This window comes from Wyeomyia smithii, chromosome 2 (assembly GCF_029784165.1).
Source record: "Wyeomyia smithii strain HCP4-BCI-WySm-NY-G18 chromosome 2, ASM2978416v1, whole genome shotgun sequence".
In the NCBI taxonomy this organism is placed as follows: domain Eukaryota; kingdom Metazoa; phylum Arthropoda; class Insecta; order Diptera; family Culicidae; genus Wyeomyia; species Wyeomyia smithii.
Genome location: NC_073695.1, coordinates 183,216,979 through 183,238,816, shown reverse-complemented (window position 1 = coordinate 183,238,816; position 21,838 = coordinate 183,216,979). Strand labels below are relative to the sequence as shown.

The following is a 21,838-nucleotide window of genomic DNA, read 5'->3' as shown; positions in this document are numbered from 1 at the left end:
CACGCTTTTATAGTCGGTATGGTTTGCCAGCAAAATTTTTTTCGGACAATGCGACGACGTTTCGTGCAGCAGCTAAGCATCTGCGAGAAATGTACAATGATAGAGTAATCGACTTCATGACCGATAAGGGCGTGGAGTGGAATTTCATCCCCGCTCGCTCACCGCACCATGGAGGAATATGGGAATCGGCAATTAAGGTTGCAAAGCAACACTTAGCTAAAATTACTAGTAGCTAATTATATTTTTACATTTGAGGAGCGCTTACAACTGTCCCAGAAATCAACATGTTGGAGCGCCAGATCTCATCCATGTCACGATGGCAGTTTATTCAGCGCCTTTCGCAGGAGTTTCGCAGTAGATGGCAGAAGGAAAACGTACTTTCTTTGCAGCGAATGACGAAGTGGCAGCGATCATCTTCAAATGTGACCATTGGAGATGTTGTTCTTTTAGTGGATGGTGAATCAAAACCAACGCAGTGGCCGTTAGGAAGAATTGTTGAAACCTTTCCAGGAGAGGATGGACTTATCAGGGTTGTTGAGGTTAAAACATATAGTGGCATCACTCGACGCGACGTAAGAAAGTTAAAGGTTATACCCTTAGACGTTGATGAGTTTTTGCCTAGAAGACTGAGATCTGAAATTCCCGGAGGGATTTCGGTGGGCGGTTTATGTTCGCGCAACATCTCTGGATGACCCTCATTCGTGCAGTTTACCCATGCAGCTAATCTATTTTATCCACGGTTGATAGAACGATAACACCGTTTTTGCCCATCTATAGTTGTGCCACTTTAGACTTCCTGATCTCATTCGCAGATAGTTAATAAAACCTAATTACTACTTCAGCATACACGCGTTTTTTTCTAACCGTCGCCATTCCGGGTTTCCAAGAGACTTTCGCATTTTTCGGGCTCTGGCCACTCCAATCACTTTAAAGTTATAATGACATGAGTGGAAGTTTATAGTTTTCGTACAACAATTTGTGACTTATTCATGGGCTCTAATTAATAACAAGGTTATGATAGTTACTGTAGTTTGTAAACAACTCAGATAATTTCAAGATGGCCTGCATACAAAGTAGTAAGTATCAGAGAATCCAAAAAGGATCAATAGCACGAGGAACACTTGAATTATTTTTTTCGTATTTTGGCCAGTCAATATTTTTCGTGAAACTTCGACCGCTTTGAGGCACGTGTTCCCGATGTCTGATCGAGCTGAAATGTTGCATGGGGACTTTTGAAGTAGAATACTTCTCTCAGGAAGTTCGGCTACATAGGGATGTGAAATGAAAATCTAAAACCGAAAAAAGTGAAAAATATGTCCAATTTCAAATGCTAATAAACCGATTAGTATTCGATGGATTTCCTTCGTTCTTGCAGCAATAGATTGGAAAATCTTCTAAGATTCTTCCCAAAATAAGATAATTGTAATTTTATTATTCACACTATTGTACTATTGAAAATAGTCAAGCCTTGTCAAAACGAAAATTTCGACCCCTGATTGGTCGTTATATGCTTGCTTCCCAAGCACGGTCGACAGAATCATATACCTTGCAATTGAAAACATGCTATTTGGCCTATATAAGAGCCTGTTACAGCCGGAGCCGCTCATAATAGTTCTGAACAGCGACGACAGCAGTCCTCCCTTAGCAGCAGCGGGAGCGAGCAGTGGGTACCATCGATAGCGGAAAGCGGCCACAACTGTGGCATGGCTGTGGATAGGCGCAGCAGTTCCAGCGGATCTCACCATCGATAGCAGCAGGGCCAGCAGATGCAGTTACAGTGGATACCAATGGCGGCCACAAATGTGGCATGGCTTCGGATAGTGTTGCAGTTGCTCAGCAGTTAGGCCAGCGTATAGCGGCCACAACTGTGGCATAGCGTAGCATCAGACAGCGACAACAGCAGTCGTCCTTCCTCAGCAGCAGCACTAGCCCTGTGGTTGGTCACCACGTCTCAGGAGCAGCGCGGTTTTTCTCAGCGTGTGTCGCCAGACAGCCATTATTCCCCCCGTGTTGGGGCAGCATAATGATTGCCATCAGGAAATCCAGTTTCGGAAATCAAAATGCCTTTTTGAAGGCAAATAAACAAGTCATTGAAAGTTAATAATTTTTGTCAACGCAAGCAAGCATTCTGTGTTGCATCCTAGCAATTTAAATTTGTCGCACCCGTTTAATTTACTGAATGTGAAATAGCTTCCACAGTGCATGTTGTCCGTGTATCTTATTTCCCCCAATGTTAGGGCAGCTCAAAGGTTGTAATTAGCAACCGATTTTGAACCACACCATGCTTTTTTCAAGGCAAATAAAAAATAATTGAAGGTTAATAATTTTCTGGCATCAACACAAGCAGACATTCTGTGCGGGATGCAATCAAATTCTGTTGTAGTTGTCTAATTTTTACTTTCACTTTATTTAGTAAACCCCCCACTGTAGGGGCAGCGCAAAGGCTGCGATCAGCATAACCGACATTGAATAATAAATTTCCCTGTTAGTACGCCTTCACAAAAGCAGTTAGTCCGACTATGCAGAGCTAATATGAAGTCGATTCAATCAATCAGCATAAACAGAATTTCGTCATCTCCCAGCTGCCAAGTTGCAACATGATGCAACACGCAACAGCGAGCAAACGAAATCGCTTGATGTTACAAACCGCAATAAGATACGGGTTAAAACCGTTGCGTGTGTGAGAGCACCATCGGTGTTTATTCGCTGGATACACTATCTACTGTCTACTGAACGCAATAATCTGCTTACATGCGACATGGGGACGGGAACATTTTCTTCAACCAAGCTGCACAACACGACACAAAACATGTTATTTTGTTGCTTCAATGAGAGTGCTATCGGTCCGGCTCGACAAGAAATCATTTTTGTGCATCCGTGCTACGAAACTGAGGAAAAACTTTAGAAACTGAAAAAAGAGGTGGAGCTTATCAAATGATCGCTATATCATTCCACCACGTACGTGAAATAATTCATTCCTATTTTCATCCCTATATAAGAGCCTGTTTTAGTCCAAGCCGCTCATAACAGTTCTGAACAGCGACGACAGCAGTCCTCCCTTAGCAGCAGTGGGTACCATCGATAGCGGAAGCGGCCACAACTGTGGCTTGGCTGTGGATAGGCCAGCGTATAGCGGCCACAACTGTGGCATAGCGTAGCATCAGACAGCGACAACAGCAGTCGTCCTTCCTCAGCAGCAGCACTAGCCCTGTGGTTGGTCACCACGTCTCAGGAGCAGCGCGGTTTTTCTCAGCGTGTGTCGCCAGACAGCCATTATTCCCCCCGTGTTGGGGCAGCATAATGATTGCCATCAGGAAATCCAGTTTCGGAAATCAAAATGCCTTTTTGAAGGCAAATAAACAAGTCATTGAAAGTTAATAATTTTTGTCAACGCAAGCAAGCATTCTGTGTTGCATCCTAGCAATTTAAATTTGTCGCACCCGTTTAATTTACTGAATGTGAAATAGCTTCCACAGTGCATGTTGTCCGTGTATCTTATTTCCCCCAATGTTAGGGCAGCTCAAAGGTTGTAATTAGCAACCGATTTTGAACCACACCATGCTTTTGAAGTAGAATACTTCTCTCAGGAAGTTCGGCTACATAGGGTTGTGAAATGAAAATCTAAAACCGAAAAAAGTGAAAAATATGTCCAATTTCAAATGCTAATAAATCGGTTACTATTCGATGGATTTCCTTCGTTTTTGCAGCAATAGATTGGAAAATCTTCTAAGATTCTTCCCAAAATAAGATAACTGTAATTTTATTATTCACACTATTGTACTATTGAAAATAGTCAAGCCTTGTCAAAACGAAAAATTCAACCTCTGATTGGTCGTTATATGATTGCTTCCCAAGCACGGTCGACAGAATCATATACCTTGCAATTGAAAACATGCTATTTGGTCTATATAAGAGCCTGTTTCAGCCGAAGCCGCTCATAATAGTTCTAGACAGCGACAACAGCAGTCGTCCTTCCTTAGCAGCAGCACTAGCCCTGTGGTTGGTCACCACGTCTCAGGAGCAGCGTGGTTCTTCTCAGCGTGTGTCGCCAGACTGCCATTATTCCGCCCGCGTTGGGGCAGCATGAAGATTGCCATCAGGAAATCCAATTTTAAACATCAAAATACCTTTTTCAAGGTAATCAACACAAGCAGACCTTCTGTGCGGGATGCAATCAAATTCTGTTGTAGTTGTCTAATTTTTACTTAATTTAGTTAACCTCCCACTGAAAAGGCAGCGCAAAGGCTGCGATCAGCATAACCGACTTTGAATAACAAACTGCCCTGTTAGAACGCATTCACAAAGGCAATTAGTTCGACTATGCAGAGCTAATATGAAGTCGATTCAATCGATCAACATGAACAGAATTTCGTCGTCTCCCAGCTGCCAAGTTGCAACATGATGCAACACGCAACAGCGAACAAACGAAGTCGCTTGATGTTACAAACCGCAATAAGATACGGGTTAAAACCGTTGCGTGTGTGAGAGCACCATCGGTGTTTATTCGCTGGATACAAAAGTCATATGCGAATTGTGGAATAATTCGTCTGAAGAATATTAGAAAATGGTAAAACTGAAAAGAAAGGCGTGGCCTATTTCGTAGCACCCTTCGGCTATGAAAGAGTGTTTCTGGGAAAACTAGCTACATTCATCAGTCGGATGGTGAGCTGGATGGACCGTCCACAACGTTGACAGCAGTAGCAGAAAATATCAGCACTTAGCAATAACAGAAGAAAGCAGCGGGTTGCGCCTGTGGCTGCCTTCAAACTAAACAAATCACTTGCCCTGTGGTTGGTCACTACGTCTCAGGCCTCTGCCAGGCTCAGCGATGCCAAACATTTTTTAAAAAAAAGCTGGAAGAATTCAAAATAAAAAACTGGAGAAAACTGGATGTATAAATTTGAAGCTTTTAAGGAAATTTATTTGATTTTCGGTTCAAAAATGCTGCACCGTATAATAGCATGTAACCAAAAAGGCTGAAAGAAAAGTTTTTACTGATGGAGATTATTCGATTAAAATCTTACAACCGAGGGGCATGAATGCACAAAATACTGAAAAGGCCATACATGTAATGGAATTGAGTTAAAAAAATGTGGTGATGAACAGAAAACTGGATAAACTGAAACAATTTTCAAAAAACTGGAAATATTCAACCTTCAGCTGATTCGCTGGCGATTTTCAAAAAAAACTGGAGATATCCAGGAAAAACTGGAGGGTTGGCAACGCTGGCCAGGCTGAACGCCAACGCGAGCGATCGGGCGAAATTTTTGCCGTACATCAGCCGGCACTTCCTCTAATGGAAAAGTTGGATCATTTTGTTCAGAAGAATATTACTGTCGGTAACATTACACAGAGGTGATTGCGTTATATCCGATATGGAATTGAACTATTGTTCTTTTGAGGACAAATAAAACACTTAATTTGAAGAGTTAATAGCTTTGGGTACAAGTAGCAGTATGGTAACAGCCTCAGCGGTAGGTGCAGCCGGTACTTCCCTGAGGCCGATGTTATAAGGAAGTAAATGGAAGCGGTACGGCGAAACAGTTCGGGTGTGCTTAGACGCGCTTCATTTTTCGTTGTTGAGATTATTCCACACATGAAACGACGCGCTTTCGTACGATAGCGGCGGTATTAGCGGTGGATGCATTTGCCAACACTTACTCCAGTAAAGCCGAGTCTAATTTTCAATGTAAAAACACCTTTCTATTGTGTTGGCCGTGCGCATTAGGCCTCTGCCAGGCTGAACGCGAAAAGCGGCGCGAACCGATTCGCCCGGCCGTACGTTAAGGTACAGCCGTCAGTAGAGCTGTGTAAAAGTATTCTACTTCAACCTTGCGGTCGTGGCTTTGCATACAACCTTCCTGTGTTTTTTCGAGAAGACGAAACTTTTGAGCCCTACCGCTAAACGATATTCGAAGGTCAATTTTTTTTCATACGTCTCATTGGCATTACATATTCCTAATTCACTTACAGCAAGTACCTAATTCCGAAATTTACTTCGAGAGAAACAGTACAACTCACTTCAACCCTTTATCAAAAATAGTATGTAATCTATAAAATTATCTGCAAAGTTGAGTGATCCCTTTCAGTTTCAATTCCTGCATACTTTTTGCGACTGATGTAAAAGCAAATGCAATGCAATTGACTCCACACAACGCATATTACATTATTCATAGCCACAAATTATACAGCTTACATTAAAACATGATTACTGCATGAGCTACCACTTGGCTATCTAATCATAAGTGGAAATCCGCTTGTCATGATAGCTGAGCATTAAAATAATTATGATGATATCGATCAAACATCAAGGCTTACGGTTAAATGCGCTACATGATTTGAGGATCATACCATTAACTTGACATAAATACACTTCTTGTCAAATCGAAATCAAAAACATATGATAACCAGGACAGTTTCAAATAAAATACATAAATTATTCCCACGTATAATATTCTCATCAAGCACAAAACCTGTCGTCATCATCGATCAGCTTTGAAAATGTCATTCCAGTCAAAGAGCAAGTATATTAGCAGTTGGGCTTTCCGGTCATATCCTGCACAGTGTTGCCCCGTTTGAACAGGATACCGCGCCAAGCTTCAACGGCAAAAGATAAAACGATGCTAATTCAGGTGCTGTGACCGGATACGAATTGACACGCATACTCCCTGCGGATGCTAAGTGAGGAACGCGAGACGTTCGTGACGAAGGTAAGCGATGAAATCCTTCCCAACATTGTGATTCTGTGGGTGAAGTTTTTCTCTGATGTTTGATGAATAAATGAATGATTTATTGTTCGCTTCAGTTCAGAATTTCAGATAGAACTAGTGCTATTCCCATAATGCTCGTACGAGGATGAGGCTGCTGGAGCTATGAATTTATTGCCACCGCTTAGAGGAGGCAGTTCAGGTGAGCGCGGATGCGAAACACGTTTTCGACCTCCATTACCGGTTCCTCGGGTGAATACTTTTAATGCTCCGTAGCTAGGCAATAGGCATAACCCTTCCCGGAGTTGGTTTCTGTAGTGATTTATGGTGAAGCTAATACGACACACACAGAATTTGAACGACTGTCATGAACATGCAGAAGTAGGGATACCACCGGCAGAAGTGAGAATTAAATAATTTAATTCAAACAAACAAATAATTTTGAAACATTTGTGCAATGTGAAATAGAATAATTACAGTAAGAACTAATGTGAATATTACTTTGTTGAACCAATGAACACCAAAGTTTGTTTCAATTATTTTTCAAACAATCAACTATTAAAAAACAGTTCTAGGGCACACTACAAACCCAATTCATTAGTATCCTACGGGATCTAAAAGCCGGACAATGTCATGCAGTGGTAAAGCTGAATGGCCGTTAAAGAAATCACCAGTCAGCTCGTAAGGATCCATCACTAAAACGAAAGGCTTTTGAGTGAGTTATAGCTCAGGATTAAAGGTGAATACTGCAACGCGACGAAACACAACACACTCGACGAGGTGCGCAAAGTTGGAACCTATTCGGAGCAATCTACCGTGTGCAGCAGCAGCAGCCCAGCACACCAGCATTGAATCTTCCAGGATTATGCACTCTCTGGCTCGGCTGCCGGGCCAGGATAGATAACAGCTAACAGCTAGTTTGTGGCCCTGATGGAAGCGGAAGAACGTGCTCCTTCAGACACGCCGACAAACACGAGCCTCCCATTAACATCATGTTTGTGTAAATCTATGTGCATTTACAAATTAATGAGTTGGAAGTAATTGGGTCCTACAAGCTAACGCAATTGATCTTTTACGAGGCCATTAGTTTTATTGCTTCATTGGTGGATTTACGGAGTACGATTAGGGCGACAGGGCAATCTCAGCTTCACAGGAAATGTTCTTTGGGCTGTGATTGAATCATTGGAACGTGTCATTATTCTCTACTCTCTGAAACCGCTAATATCATAAGAGAAATCAGGTCGTGTTCTATTTCACTATAGGTTTAGCGTTCTTGTCCGATTATAAAGAAAAAAAATCTGCTTAATACTTATGGTTTTTTTTTTTTTTGAGACCATTTGATTTAAATAAGAGTGATTATAACAAATTTTTGGTTCTATTGAAAAAACTCTACAATAAGTGTTTTATGGTTTATGACCTGTTTCACGAACAAAACGTTGTCAACTGTATTCGCGTTGACGGTGTTGCTGACATTTGTTTGGTTTTTGGGTGCGAAAAAAAGTAAGAGAGTATTTTTGCTTTTGTCATCACGCACATTTTGACGGAGAGTTCATGTAGGTGCGAACAGCTTTCACAATCTCTTTCAACGCGAATAACCCGAATTGGGTTACTTACAGTTAATAAGGCCTGTACTCGAAAAAAACACAGCTTCAACTTCAAACATATACACTAAGGTCGCTTTTTACGCGTTTTTTTTACGCGGTTTTTTTTACGCGGATTCCGGAGTTCACGCGGTTTTTTTACGCGGATTCCGGAATTAATGCGTTTTTTTTACGCGGATTCCGGAATTTACGCGGTATTTTTTATTGCGCTGATTTCGGTTTCCCTTAACTCGGAATGCAGAATTAACGCTGTTTTTTTACGCGGATTCCGGAATTTACGCGGATTCCGGAATTTACACGGTTTTTTTTACGCGACACGTATCCCCCGCGTAAAAGGCGACTTTAGTGTACTAGGTTTTTGACAGCACAGCACACAGCACATTCCATAGACAAAAACCAGAAAAATAAATTTCCTCTTGAATCTATATATACATACTAAAGATATACTGTAATGATATTAATAGCTTCGTAAGCCCTTCACAGTGATGAAACGCATTAACTGTGAAGTAGTTTTAACTGTTTAAGTGATGCGTTATTTAAAAAAAAAGTAGGAGGGTGGTATCCGAGACACGACCGTATGACGTATGACGGTCTTTTAATATTTCATTAAAACAAATACAGTCATACCTCGATATAAGGTAACCTCGATATAACGCAACCTCGATGTAACGAAACTCGATATAACGTAACTTTTACCTCAGTATAACAAAACTTTTTTAAATATCTTAAAATTAAAAAATAACAAATAATTTTGGGGTGTTTAATTTTCCGAATAAACATTTTCAGTTCTTGCGCACCTTTGAGTAACTATCAAGAATGTTGCATTAATGAATAAAATTTTTTTTCGAGCTCCGATATAACGTAATCCATACATACCAACGAATAAGAAATTTATTTCGATGGCTTGCGGTTTTATAAGCGACTAAAATTTGCTACCGCTTTCTGCTGCTCCAGACAGAACCGTCCGCTTTGCCGGTCAATGAAGGAATGAGAAATGTCGTGCGTATGATAACGGTACAGTTTGATGGGTTGAAATGTTCAAACAGTACCTTTTATATCTAGGTTTCGTCAGTTATTTGGAAAGAGGGTGAAGCGTAGGAAAGTAAATTACCACCAGAACAGAAAGTTACCTCGAGTAAAACAATGACAACTACAAAAAATCGTTTACAAAGTCAGATCGGTTGTATCCGTTAGTGTCGGCTGTGCTTGGGAAGAGAGGTAGTGATTGGTTGCTCGATAAGATTTAGACAATCGATGTTATTTACTAATTTTTCAATAGTGTATCTCAAACAATAGGTTGTTTTTGTTACATTCAACCGTTAAAGGATTTCTGAACGGTTGATGCCGAAACCTCAATATTCTGAAAAGAAATGACTTATGTATAAGCGCTCAAAACCTGACCAATGGCTTGATAGCCATTGTTGTGAGCACTACGGAAATTTATATTCTCTTTCACTGAACATGTGTCCTTTTTTGATAACAAAATCTACATTTAAAACATTTCCATGTGACAAAACATGATCATACCGGTGACGTATTTCTCCGCCAAATTGCATTAAAGAGCCCGTTCGCGAGAACCGCAACCACCTTTCTGAGGGACGTTATTTTGATGTTCTCCGATTGACCCTCTGGGCCGTTTTACCTCATTTGGCACACTTGGCTCACACATGACATTAAAGCTTTTGAGTTGCTCTACAAAACGCTATATTCAGATATTTTTTCTAGCGATGTTGGGAAAAGTAGGATGCCCCTGAAAATTGACAATTTTTAAAACAAAAATGCATTTTATCGTCATGTTACCTCTTTGCCATACCGTCAGTTGAATTCAATACTGGTACAACTCAAAAATTTGCAGTTTTGAGTTATTGATGACAAACGATGCCAAATACTATAAAGTTTTATCCCACAAAGACTCGTTTCAAAATTCACAGTTATTCCAGAAATATAAGTAGATGTGCCTTTATTGCACAAATCTAAAATATCCCAGAAAGGACGAAAAATAAGGTTACAACTCTGTTAACTTGCTTATTTCATGCATATGATAGACCCAAACAAGTTCAATAAAAAAGGAGGTCTTACAATTCGAATTTTTTCACGAAAATGAACAGAGAAATTTTTGACGCAAATTTTCAAACGCGTTTTTCTCGAAACTATGAATTGTGAGTTGTGCCAGTATTGAATTCAACTGACGATATATTGTGACCATGCATTTTGAAGTACTCTTAGTGTATAATAATACCCCAAATTTTCAGAAAAAAAAACAAGTCTAGCAGGAGTTAATGCACTTTTTAGTATTTGGACGTTTTTGGACATATCTTTTACAAGGGCCGTTCTACCCTACTTAACCTCAATGAAAAAAATGAAATTTGGCAAAAACTTCCTACCTTGAGCAGACAAACAAATGCTGAAAATTTCAGCCCAATCGGAGAACATCAGTTCAACAGTTTTTTTTTTTTTTGAAAATCTCAAAACCTAGTTTTTGATAAAAGAGTAGATCGTCAACTTGCTGAAATTTGTTGTTTGTTTACAGCGCACAATGAAGGAGTACCGCGAAGTCGTATTAGAGTTGTTTGTGGCACGCAGGTCCGGAGTACGTGTTTTCTGATGAGAAACTCTTCGTGGCCGACGTTGGCCAGCATTTCCCCCGTCCCACGAAAACAACCCGCTGCTCCAGATCATCGCATCGATAATGGCTCGAGGCCGTATCCGGCACTTTGGGACCTCTACAGGAAGGATAATTACGTCCTTCAATAGGACGGTGCACCGGTCCACACGGCGAATATCGTTCTAGCGAGAAGTCGGGAGAGTTTGACTGATTTTCTCGATATCTCGATTCCCAGCTACCCGGAACTTTATCCCCTGGAATTTATGTATAGTTGTACATGCTAGCCAAGGAGAGCAAACATAAAGTGAGCACTATGGACCTATTTAAAAAGTTTATTTCCAAGATCTGGTACGAAATGCCGGTGCGCGAGCGATTTTTTTTTTTTTTTTTTGAAAAACGTCATATAGCACAAGAAGAGTGTGCTTTCAGCTAATATGTCGTAAACGTTCAAAAAACATTGCTTCAATAAAAATTGATTCGGGAAAAAACAACTTGTGTTTTCATTTTTTTTATCACATTTTTAAAGTGTATTCGAACTTATTGAACACCCTGTATAATCGGCTTGATTCGCTCTGCTGCTGTTGCTTCACTAAGGAAATCAATATAATTAATCTCAATTCAGATACTTGTTGAAGGTTTGTTTCTCGCATGAATTGCTACATTTTAAACTAAGCATGTTTATTGTTTACAACGAACAATATTTCAACTTCAACTCATTCAGATGTTACCGGAGAAAACCGGGCACTTTGAACATCTACGATAAACGGGATACACATTAGAAAAAAAAATCAACTCCGAACAATTGGTCGTTTTTTTTTCGACACAACATATTGCAAGTTTTTGTAGCCAGAACAAACAGGAACTTTTATTTTGCAAAACGCGCGCCAACCAATCTTTTTCCAATTCATTGAATTGCAAAAACTTGGATTTCAATTTTTGTTTTCCATACACAAATAGATCACGTTCTGAGTCAAATATATAGTAACTCATTTTAGAGCAGTACCATTTTATGCGGTGAAAATGGAAGCACTGTTCGAACGTATAGTTTCCGATTCCGCTCATTCTCACATTGCAAACGACAACATGTATCAAAACCTCGACAATAGTGTATTAAAAGTTTTAATTTAAAACGTGCATTTTACACACCTACACGCAAAAGTTCAAGCTTACAATAACCGATGTGTCCTCTCAAAACGCACATTAAATGCTCTGGCTTTTTACAACAAATGTGTCTAAAAGATAACGCAACAGTTGCGTAATGAATACATTGACAGAGATCGAAATCAGAATATGTATACACTCAAAATATTTTTCACGTTATAATTACCGGAAAAGTTACACTCAAAATATTTTTCACGTTATTGTTTCGTGAAATTTCTTGTACTTATTCATTTTCTGTCATTTTTCATGATTTATGTGACAAACATAACATCTACGTGAAAATCACATGCATACTATGTTTTATCACGTAGTATCTACGTGAATTTGGCAACGTCAAACAGAATGAACTCTCCGTGCGAAAATATACAAGAATCAAAATGGCGAGGCTGTTGTGTAATTCGGTCTCTGAACATAAAATTGATTTCATCGATTGCTTGCCAATGAGTGAGATTTAGAAAAACCATGAGAATTCGTCATGGAATCTTTAGATTATAGATTTTGCACAGATTCAGTTCAAAGATCCAGGAGTTACCTGAACATAAACAGTAGCAACTAACAGTAATTATCGACGATGAATGTCTTAATATTTGTCCGGTTTTATGTCGTTCAATCCATTTTCGAATTGGAAATTTTGCATGCCCGTGCGATTTATCTAGCAACATATTTCGAAAAACTCTGAAATCTAATTTCTCTCTTAAGAATTTGGGAAACCACAATCGAAATTTATACGTTTAATAAAACGTAATAGCTATCCGTTAATCAAATGCTTTTCACTTTACCGATAGTTGAATTCTACGTGAAAACCACATGAAACGCATATGTCTACTGAATAATATCCACAGGATAAATCATCTCACCAGATCATGATGAACTCAAACAACAATCACGTAAAATCTACGTGAAAATGACAGTGGAAAATATTGACAGTTAACTTTTCCGGTAATTATAACGTGAAAATTATTTTGAGTGTATGTGAATATTTTCCACTGTCATTTTCATGTAGATTTTACGTGATTGTCATTTGAGTTCATCATGAACTAGTAAGATGATTTATCCTGTGAATCTTATTCAGTAGACATATGCATTTCATGTGAGTTTCACGTAGAATTTAATTACCGGTAAAGTGAAAAGCATTTGATTGTCTGATAGGATCTACGTTTTATAAAACGTATAAATTTCAATTGTGGTATCCCAAATTCTTGAAAGACTAGGAATAGTTTTCAGAAATTATCCAAATATGTTGCTTAATAAGTCGCACGGACATGCAAAATCGCCAATTCGTAAATGAATTAAACGACATACAAAATGGCAAAATGATATTGCAACATTCGCTGGCGATAATCACTGTTAGCTGCAACTGTTTATGTTCAGGTAATTCCTTGCAATTTGAACTGAATCTGTGTGAAATCTCGAAGGCGGATTCTTATGGTTTTTCTAAAGCTCACTTATAGAGGAGTCATCGAGGAATTCCTTTCATGTTTAAAGACAACATCAGACAACAGCTTCGCCATTTTGATTTCTGTGTATTTTCGCACGGAGAGTTGCTGTGTGATAAAACATAGTGTGCATGTGATTTTCACGTAGATGTTATGTTTGTCACATAAATCATGCAAAATGACAGAAAATGAATAAGTACAGGAAATTTCACGTAACAACAACGTGAAAAATATTTTGAGTGTAGGTAACATAGGGGAAATAGAGCAAGATCGCGCTAAATGACCTATGGTCGAATATCGACCATTTTTGATTTGAATGAAACTTTGCACACGTATTTGGCTTAGCAAACTGAGCATTTTTCACAGGTGGAGAGATTATTTACACCCATGAGTTACATTCTAAAAGGGCGTATGCCTTTTGGCATAGGTTTTATTCGAAACAGTGTAGCCCAGAAACCGTTGGTTGTATATAAAAACTGTCTGAGAATGAGTTGTAGAGAATTAAAAATTCACCATAAAAAAATATACACTGTACAGAAAAAATTTTTTTGATTAAAAATAAATAAAAATAAACATTGAACTTCAATTTAAAAACCAAGAGTTGAATTTTTTTTTTATTTTTTTTTAAAGAAACTACGCAACTAATTTAATTTAGTTAATACGCAACTTTTTAAAAAAAGTCCAGGATGAAGAAGTGAAAAATATTTTTTTATGGTAGATTAATTTTTTTATAAAAATTCTAATTTAAACATTTTTCAAAATATTTGTATTCTGATGATTTTAAAAGATGCAGAGAGTCATTTTGAATCAAAAAGCTCTTGGTAGTAAACATTCTAAAGGCATCGGTTTTCGAGTTATTTTAAATTTAAGCTCGAAAAATTATACGTTACCATACGTTCATTGGAATGCTTGATCAAAAATATATAATTCATTCTTTGACAACAAAACGATTGGATAAATAACTCAAGCGCTAGCCTACCTTAGCCTACCTACACGTTCCCCCTTGCAGAATGTTTTATAAAAAAAATATGTTTGTCGTGCAACACTACCTACTTGTTTACTAATAATAACTGTTTGTGAAGTACGCAACCAATAACTACTGGGTTACCTATAATATCTGTTTTCGTATATAAATACGATTGCACTACTCCAGATGTGTTACCAGTTTGCATTTTGTGAAGATGAATAAAGTGAAAATGGAATACACCAAGCCCAAATGCTGTAAACCCTTTCCTGATCATCGGTGCTCATCAAGCTTACGCAAATTAAACGAAAACTTTATTGCAAAATTAAAAATATTGAACAGTCAAGCTCATTTTAATACGTCTTTATCAATTTGTGATTCGTGTAGTTACTGAAATGATAGTCAAGCCACCATTCATCCCTTCGTTGTTTACTATTCAGAATCTGGAACACTTAAGAATATCAGCTTCATCATAATATCGGAAGTACTCCATCATGATACTGTTGCGGTTCAGGTGTTCATTGCCAAATTAATGAGTTTTTTGAAAACAATCATAGGGTTGAAAAAAGCGATATTAATGTCTGATGGAGCTGCCTCACAATATAAAAATGGAAAAAACTTTGCAAGTCTTTGCAAGTTCAAAACAAAATATAACGTCGATGCAGAGTGGCATTTTTTTGCGACTTCTAATGTTAAAGGCCCATGCGATGCAACTGGTGGCATATTAAAACGAATGGCAGGAAATGCAAGTTTAGCTAAAGAACATGAACATCCCATTACAAGCGCAAAAGAATTGTATGATTGGTCTAATCAGAAAAGTAATAAAAATTCATCAAAAATGTCAGTTAGTTAGGTATCATATGATAATAGCTGCCACACAAAAGTATTACTCTTTTGCTCCGATTTCAGGAAATAAGATACAAACGAAGCTGTTTTCAAAAGATGACGAATCATTTACTTATGATGTAAATAAAATATAAGGTAAAACTAGTTCTGTAAAGTATCTATGTCATAAAAAAATATGTTCCTAAGATAATAAAACTCGAAAATAAATATTTGATTCTTATATATATTTATATCACTTAGAACATTCAACTCTTTTCTTGAGAACCGTTCGCCCAATCGTTTTGTTGTCAAAGAATGAATTGTATATTTTTGATCAAGCATTCCAATGAACGTATGGTTTTTGCTGGAGAACCATGGACAAATTAAGAAAAACGTGTATTTTCCTAAATAATTATAATTTTTCGAGCTTAAATTAGAAATAACTCGAAACAAATGCCTTTAGAATGTTAACTACCAAGAGCTTTTTGATTCAAAATGACTCTCTGCATCTTTTAAAATCACCAGAATACAAATATTTAGAAAAATGTTTGAATTAGAATTTTCATAAAAAAATGTATCTACCATAAAAAAAATTATTTTTCATTTCTCCATCCTGGACTTTTTTTAAAAAGTTGCGTATTAACGTCAAGTTTCTTTACAAAAAAATAAAAACAAATCAACTCTTATTTTTTAATTGAAATTTAATGTTTATTTTTAATTTTTTTGGTCAAAAAAATTTTTTTTTGTACAGTGGATATTTTTTTTATGATGCATTTTCGATTCGCTATAACTCATTCTCAGACAGTTTTTCTATACAACTAACGGTTTCTGGGCTACAATGCTTCGAATAAAACTTATGCCAAAAGGCATACGCCCTTTTAGAATGTAACTCATGGGTGTAAAAAATCTCTCCACCTGTGAAAAATGCTCAGTTTGCTAAGCCAAATACGTGTGCAAAGTTTCATTCAAATCAAAAATGGTCGATTAAATTTTCGCGTATTTCCAGGCGATTTGAAATGATTTTGCTCAATAGGGGCATAATGAGCTCCCTAACTTGGTTGCTGATTTAAGCATGGAAAACGACAGAACTTTTAAGCTGTCTTCAGTGCAAAACTTGAATTACCTATCTATAATTAAAGGTACACTATTCACAAACTGAAAAGTTTATCGTATAATGGTGAAAAACACATATTAGATTCATGCATCAAAAACTAGCAATCAGTCGATGTGTGGGGCACAATGAGCACCCCACTGGGGCATAATGAGCACCCACGGGGTATAATGAGCACTCTTATAGAACATATATTGAAACCGTGTAGAAGTACAACTAATGGGCCAACGTTTGTCGCGGGATGCCGCGATACTTGGCGGCTTATTTCGTGAATGTCCCGTCGCGCCTTATGGTGGCCAATCCTGCCTGCAGTCCCTTTTTCTGACCAATTTGGTCTCGAAGATTTTCCAATATATGTTCGCACCATCACTGTAAACAAACACTGACAGAGGAAACAGACAAACTCACAAGTCTACTGAGATGAATTTCAGGTAAGTTTATGTGACAAGGTGTGCTCATTTCACCCCACCTAAAGGTAACCATTTCGCCCCTATCGAATTAGCTATAGTTAACGTGATATTTTAACACTAATTATAGCTTAAAATCAAAACTTCAATGATGGTGAAATTTGGGGTACGACCCATACGTCATATTGATGTGTCTACATACTTGATTGAGCCATTTAAACGACCGTAGAAGCTTATTTTGTTGTGCGCAATAATAATAATTTTTCCAACATCCGGGAACCAAGTTGATTTTTTCAAATTATTTCCATATTTTAAACAGACAAATCACTTTTGTTCTACATAGAAAGATACTATAGTAACTAGCAGTGGTGGGCACCATTCCGCTAATTCGCTCATTCGCTAATTAGCGACGCTAAAATTTAGTTAGCGATTTAGCGATTTCGCTAATTTTTGAGCTGGTTAGCGAAACTGTTAGCGTCGCTAAAATTTTGGCCTTCGAAACGCTAATCGCTAATTCGCTAAATTTTGTGGAGAAGCGACAATAGAAATATTTAGAAAAACTGTGAATTGCTGATGGCGTACGTTAATTGCTTCGAAAGATGAACATACTTAACTGCGAAAGTTACCTTTGTCAGTTTTTTTACCCTAGAATGGAGTTCCAGTTATCGTACAAGCCACAGGAGCATTTTGAAGAACAAGCACAAGGTCTAGATTGAATTTTTGGCACACCAAGAACTTTGGTAAATTGCAATGCGCTTGAAATTATGACAACTTTGGTTCTACTTTTTCGATTCAGATAATAATTGAATTTTCATGAAAACATTCCTAAGAGTATCTATTTTCAATGCAAGCTAAATAACTTTTGTTATTCTTGTTTTTACAAAATCAAATATGAATACCGTTTCGTGAACCTCTTACTGTAAATAGCTTTAAAAAGTAATTGTTTTCGTTTGTTTAACCAAAAGAGATCAAAGTGGTCCAAATCTTACAAAACACGAGCAATAAATATAGCGATATGACTATTTACATATTAAAAAGTTAGCGATTAGCGATTAGCGAAAGTTCCGCTAATGTGGGTTTAGCGTTTAGCGTTTAGCGATTATCGAGCTAAATTTTCCGGTTAGCGACTTAGCGATTAGCGTCGCTAAATTTTCGGTTAGCGGTGCCCACCACTGGTAACTAGGGAAGTGTTCCACATACCACATTGTATTATAAAAATGCGTACTATGATTTGTACGGTTCTAGACTGTCATCATAGGATGTGTCAATATAAAATGCGACCTTCTTCGCTAGGCTATTTGTTGTGTCTCAGATATCTTATACCTGCTGCACATTCCCCCTCCACTTCAGAAAAAATGAATAAAGGTGTTGTTAGTCCACCAATTAGAGCAGGTCAAAATTGGAAGGGCATTCCTCTATCTATATCAAACCTCTTTGACGTCACATTATTATCGGTATGATCTCAAATATACACAATAATTATTAAAACATATCAGCCAACATCATTTTCATGGAAATAAAGTTGTATAGCCTCTAGAATGAATTCTATGTTAAAATAAAGACGAGTCACCGTCCTGTGCGATTATCGACAAACCGTTCTTTTCTGAAGGGCTACTCCCTCACTCCTCGCTTATATGTCAAAATGATTATCGTTGTGACATTGTCAACATTGTTATCGTTTATTTTTCGTACATGTAGCTGCGCACACAACTGTTCACGTGTTACACACAATCTCCCTATGCGTTGTATCCAGCGTTGCCAGGTATCCAGATTTAGCTGGATTATCCAGATTTTTGAACATGTATCCAGGTAGACAGATTTGATGTCCAATTATCCAGATTTTTCATGAATGATCCAGATTTTATCCAGATTTTATTTTCTCTGTTCCGCAAAAAGGTCATCACTTCAAATTTGGCGCGAAATTTTGCAATTTTGTCACCTAAAATTTTACGTACCCCAAGACTTTTATCCGAAGAATTTACCTTTCACCCCACGAAATGACTTCCAGATTTTTTCCAGATTTTTTTTTTGCCTTTTCCAGATTTTTAAAAAAATGAATTGGCAACGCTGGTTGTATCTTCTAAAAGCATAGTACGTATATGGAAGAATTCTAAGCGACAAAATCAAATGGCAATTTTTACTTTAACTGATTCGGAAAGGAGAATTGAGACCAATGATGCCGCGCTATCATCAAACTGTTGCAAGCGATCTTGCGCTTTTTCTAGCTCACTTATCTTTTTGAGTATGGAGTCTTTCTCTCCGTTAATATTTTTGGGTTCATTTTTCGCCCCTGTGTGATCTGAGCAACTCTCGTGAATCGATATGCTTGATGAAAAGTGCTGAACTAGATTCAGGATCAGAAGATAAGAATTCGTTCGTAACTACTTCTTCGCCCACCACGTCCAGAACAGAAGGGTTACATGCAAAGCTACGATCGCACGGTTGACGTAGAACTACACTCAGAGTATTTTTCTCGTTATAATTACCGGAAGAGTTGTGTGAATATTTTCCACTGTCATTTTCACGTAGGTTTTACGTGATTATCATTTGAGTTCATCATGAACTGGTGACATGAGTTATCCTGTGAATCTTGTTCAGTAGACATATGCATTTCATGTGAGTTTCGCGTAGAATTCAACTACCGGTTAAGTGAAAAGCATTTGATCGTCTGATAGCTTCTACGTTTTATGCAACATATAATTATCAATTGTGGTTTTCCAAATTCTTGATAGACTGGAAATAGTTTTCAGCAATTATCCAAATATGTTGCTTGATAAGTCGAAAGGGCATGCAAAATCGCCAATTTGTAATGAATTAAACGACATGCAAAATGACAAAATGATATTGCGACATTTGCCGGCGGTAATTACTGTTAGCTGCAACTGTTTATGTTCAGGTAATTCCTCGTCATTTTAACTGAATCTGTGTGAAATCTGTAAGCTCAAAACTCGATGTCGGATTCTTATGGTTTTTCTAAAGCTTACTTATGGCCAAGTCATCGAGGAATTTCTTTTTATGTTCATAGACTTAATTACACAACAGCCTCGCCATTTTGATTTCTGTGTATTTTCGCACGGAGTGTTCACGCGATACTTCATTCTGTTTGACGTTGCAAAGTTGACGTAGATGCTACGTGATAAAACATAGTATGCATGTGATTTTCACGTAGATGTTAGGTTTGTCACATAAATCATGCAGAATGACAGGAAATGAAGAAGTACAGGAAATTCACGTAACAATAATGTGAAAAATATTTTGAGTGTACATAAAGTTATTTGTTGCATTACTGAATTGTTGCGCTCGAGAGTCATCAATCACAATAACTTTTATCCAACACTAATAAAATAACTCCATGGAAATAATGTTTCTGGAAAATTGCCAAAGATGGTCAAATATCAGCTGATATGAGCATTGCCGGAGCAATAGGCTGTCATTTCTTGTCCAAGCAGAAACTAACAACACATTTTTTTTTATTTGAGATCAACCGTTGTCACTCTGAACAACATATATAATATCGAACACTGCCATTTATAAACCAAAACAAAGAAATAATATTTGCGATTCACAGATATAATATTACTCTGGCAATGAAAACTATGTACATTTATAATTTCTACCCAGTTTATTTGAAAAAAAAATCGGCTCGTATAAGCATAGCAAATATATTTGCAGCAAAATGAGTGAAGAGGCTTTGCTATCGTTCAAGCAAACAGATTTTTAAATATTTGTTATAGTGTAAAAGCATAGTTGAAATGTTTGTCTGAAGAAAAAAATTTAACCAATAGGGGAACTGCTCCATTATTCATCTCATTAAGCCGATATTCACGAAGGATGCACGGATTAAACACCAAATTTTCACAAAATCATTGAACAAATCAACAAAATACGCTTACGTGCTCTTATGGAATCGTTCAGCATTGTATATTTAGTAAACTTAGCTAGATTTATCCTGAATTTTGTAAAACAAACAATTTTTCACAACGCTTCCATATCCATCTCAAAACTTGAATCACTGCTCAATTATTCATCTCACGACGCCCCCATATTCATCACACTGTTATTCATGATTGGATCACATTATCATAAAGAACGTAGCCGCAACCTGTCGTAGTAGGTTACGTAGATATCCGCTGTAGTTGTTTACGTGCAAAATTGGTAACCTAGGTAACCACTGCAGTGCTGTCGATTTATGTCAATTATGTCGGAATAATTTAACATTTTCAGTATGATTTTTTCGTATTAACAGAAACTGATTTGGCAGCTTTTGATTTTCTTCAACGCAGTGAAAACAGATGAGAATATATACAGTTGAAATTTAGGAATTGTAGAAATTCATCTCATATATTTCTGCTAATTCAAGCTTGTTTTTGGAAATTTGAGGTGAACATTTCAAAGATTAAAGTATTCTTAGTGTAGTGGGTGATTTTGTTAAGTGATTGCAATAAAAAGTGGTCCGCTAGTGATGAAAAAAACTTTGGTTGGCTGCTGAACGAGTCCCGCTGTAGCCGTATAGACTTTTGTTTTCTGAGGTAGGTGATTGAATAAAATGAGTTTTTTAGTGCCATCTGACTATAATATCAAATTTAGAGCTTTTAAGAAAGTTGAAAGCTGACGAACTCGACGATGATGTCGCAGTCGCAGAGCTTGGTAGTTATCTGAAGATTCGACGAGTTCGCCAAGTTAGTGATTAATTCCAACGGTGGAGGCTGTCACGCGCCACGACCAAAACGGCCAGATTGAAATCTGGTTTTTTACATCTATTAACTATATATTCTTCGAAAAGTTACAGCACTTTTTAATAATTTTGTTCGTTATTCAATACAGCACTGTAGTGATTGGTTTAGATGGTGGTGAGTTGCATTTCCGGTTTGCAGCTCCAGTGAGATAGTTCACTTTAAAGGGGGTAGTTTGATGTTTTTTCAAAGATTTTTCTGTGAGGAGGATTCAGAAGATTGAGGCCCGTTAATTTCGACTGATTAAAAAAGGCGCCACTGCTTAAGCCGTGCCTTGCCCTATATTCA

General features: G+C 37.6%; 1 protein-coding gene across 6 annotated transcripts in view; it reads right to left on the bottom strand.

Moving 5' to 3' along the window:
- Nucleotides 1-21,838, bottom strand: part of LOC129724692 (uncharacterized) — a 135,433-nt gene that overhangs the window by 59,782 nt on the left and 53,813 nt on the right. The gene's annotated exons all lie outside the window — the stretch shown is intronic.